Source organism: Aplysia californica, unplaced genomic scaffold (assembly GCF_000002075.1).
Source record: "Aplysia californica isolate F4 #8 unplaced genomic scaffold, AplCal3.0 scaffold00447, whole genome shotgun sequence".
Taxonomy (NCBI): Eukaryota; Metazoa; Mollusca; class Gastropoda; order Aplysiida; family Aplysiidae; genus Aplysia; species Aplysia californica.
In genome coordinates this window covers 501637-505045 of record NW_004797717.1, presented here as the reverse complement: position 1 = coordinate 505045, position 3409 = coordinate 501637, and the positions used below count along the sequence as shown (strand labels likewise).

Below are 3409 nucleotides of genomic sequence, written 5' to 3'. Positions count from 1 at the left end.
ATAGGGGGAGGGATGAAAGGGAGGAGGTGGAGGGGTGGGGGTACTATAGGGGGAGGGATGAAAGGGAGGAGGTGGAGGGGATGGTGAAGAGGGTGAGTTGTAGGGAGGTCGGGGCAGACAGTCAAATCGAATATGGGCAGAAAAAAGAAAAAAAAGTCTGCCAGGAAAAGGGAAACTAACAATATAGGAAAAAGACGGGATATAATAAATGAACTCTGGGAACAAAGAATGAAGGAATGAAACAAAAAACGATCAGGCGGGTGACAGATGAGAGAACGAATAAATAAATAAATAAATGAATTGGAGAAGAGTCAAACCAGGAGTTACATTAATCTCGCGGACTGTGTTTGGCTCCGTGTCTTTAAAGCCAGTAGAGTCTATGGATTTGTCAAACACAATGCAGACTTATGTTTTTAGTTTTAACTTTGCAGTGCACCTGCAACTGAATTAGGTCATATAACTGCTAAAGAGTAGAAGAGGTGTTACAAGAGAGCAACAACCTAAAAAAAGGAGAGATAACGACGGTAGATGTTTTAATAGGAAACAAGGGGCAAACCACACCAGACACCCGCCACCCACCCACCCACCAATGCAGTTCAAATCTGTGTTCTGTTTATGCAAAGACTGTGACGTTGAAGAGATGTATTATTTTGTATGCATAACCCTAAGATGCGTCCTTAAAAATTCACACTGGCACTTATCCCAGTCACACACGTCAAGCACAGCAGGAAACCGTCTACAATTTGACTACAATAGCCTCTAACTTAATCATAACTGCACGACGACGACGATTTATTAAAGGTTTTGTTGTTTTAATTCTCAGTTTTAAGAGGGGAGAAGGCACGGTTAGTTCAGTCGGTAACATTCAGAAATTTGGAGGTGGTGGCCAGGGTTCGAATCTTCAACAGGGCATTCTGAACGTGTGTTGTTCCAACCATTTTGATCGGTCTTATCGGATATGGACAATAATCATATTCTGAGGTCCTGCTTCTTAAATAACCTTGCAGTGTTGAAAGGAGCGTTAAACATAATAAGAATTGGCCAATGATGAAGAGAAGGAGATTTTGTATCCACAGTTGGGTCAAAGGAGCAAATCAGTTTGTATGTAATCGTTTAGTTGTTTGTTTGTTGTTTTTTAGTTTTGTTTTAGGAAGGGGGGGGGTATTTTGGGGGGATGGGGGTTGTTTGTTTGTGTTGTGTGTTGAGTTTTTTATTTTGTTGGTTTTTTTCTTTGTTGTTTTTCCTGGTTTTTAAAGAAAAAATCTACAAAGAAGAGGATTGCTGGAAAATTACAGCATTCAGCATCGCAGGTTGATTGAGAGCTGATAACACGTGCGATCATTGGAGTTCTTCACTCATGAGATGTATAATACGATGTAATAATGTTGTTCGAAGAACGATTCATCTGATTTTGGTCAAACCTTCATTAACAGGTTCTTGTCAGCATCGATATGTCGTTCTGGTGATCAAAGAAGGAATCGTGGCAAAGAGGTAGGAACGCTTTTGTGAACATTAATCTTGAGAACTTTTGACAGACGAAAAAATAACTACATATTTTGTTAAGGCTTCTTTGCACTACGTATTTTAATGAAACGAATGTGTGTGCGTATGTTGTTTTGTATGTGTGTTTGTGTGCACGTGATTTTGTGTTCATGAGTATACCATCGTCTCATAATATGTTTGACATAAGTTTGCTTGTGGCTTTTGCTATATTCTTAAACATATTTAGAAAATATAACCAGTCGTAACATAATAAGAAGGACCGTTTTTGGCAACTAAATAAGTAAGAGTACACAAAAAATCTGTCAAACAAACCTAAATTTATCGAAAGTATATTCCTAGTATTAAAACACTGTCCAATTTTGTATATATCTCCCGTTTATTCCTCACTGAAAATAGCTTCAACCATAACAGAAAGATTCCCCAGGAGCCTACGCCTCTGTGACTGATATAGGAATTACCATAATATTATTATGACTCAGTGCGAGACAGGAAGTCTTTTGAGCAAAATAAAAAGAATTGCTTGTCGTAAATCAAGCGAGGGTTGGGGGACCTCTTCTCCTAAAATAATGTGGGTCGGTACTATTACGTGGAGGAATCAATGCTCTTAACGTTTCCCTCGCGTCAAGAAAGAAGATAACTTGACCAACATCAAAAGTATATTCTCCAGAGTGCGACCCCACAACTACCCTCGTTTTCCACTGCGTTAATTCTCCTACGAGAGGTACGAATGAAATGGGAAGCCCATCCTTTACCCAGCATCATGCTAGAGGAAGGCTTTTCACTAATTCTCCTACGAGAAGTACAATTGAAATTGGAAGCCCATCCTTTACCGACCATCATGTTTCGAGGAACGTTGTTCATTAATGCTTCTTAGAGAAGTGAATTGAGAAGCCCATCCTTAACCCGCCTACATGTCTCGACTTCCACTGCCGGCCATCCTACCCAAGTCTATTAATTGCTGTCATTTAAAAAAACAGCTTGATCAGCGCTTACATACAAGGCAATATCGCGCATAATTTGTGAGTGAACTGCTAAATTCGGTGGGCAATTGGAATCATCATAGTGCATTACTCAGTTTGGAAATACATGTAGATGGCCGGTAGGAATAATTTAGTCCAATTCAGACCAGTGTCAGTGCGGGACCGGCAATCAACCAGGAAACCATCTGCTACAAGCCTGCCCGATGACCGAGGCACTTAGAAGAAAATACTGGCCCAACACTAAGCAGAGAGACTTTAAACTCTGCAAGAGCCTATGGGACCTGCAGCAAACAGCAGCATCCACACTAGAGACTGGGATGTCCATTTAGAGATGAACGAGAAGAAAAAAGTAGCATGAGTGAGCGTTTTCTATAAAAAGTTGACTAGCACAGATCTAAATTATAAACATGATATAGAATTAGACTGACGTTCAGAAGAACCCCAAGGGTGAAGGTACCTGCTATTTGACAGAGACAGAGAGCCAGATGAAGCGATAAAATCGTACAGATGCCTCCAGTTTTGAGTTTTTGCCGTTCAGGTTCAAATATATATCAATGATAATAATAACGAAAATATATGATTAATTTTGTAAGGGGAGAACACACTAGGGTGTCCAAAAAAACAAAACAAAACAAAACAAAAAGCCTGCAACTTAATCGTCACTGCAGCGAATATCAACGTTCTGCTTATCATTAACTATCACTTTACGCACTTTTTGTTTGTCCTCATCTATCTTCATATCACCTGCCAATATTATTATAGAGATGGTAAAAACAAAATGGAACATCTCGCAATTTAGAACCGCTTTTCGGAATCAGTCTCAGTAAAAACGATTGTGGCAGGATGGCAAGGAAGACATACTTTTTTGGTCGTTGTTTATGCTTTCTTTACAATGAAAAGCAATGAATATTGTTGCGTCACCCCCC

The 3409-nt window shown here is 39.7% G+C and overlaps 1 protein-coding gene across 1 annotated transcript in view; it reads right to left on the bottom strand.

Annotated features, from left to right (window-relative positions):
• LOC100533316 (glutamate receptor subunit protein GluR7) overlaps nucleotides 1-3409 on the bottom strand; it is a gene marked incomplete at its 3' end in the record, with an annotated part of 195730 nt that overhangs the window by 151631 nt on the left and 40690 nt on the right.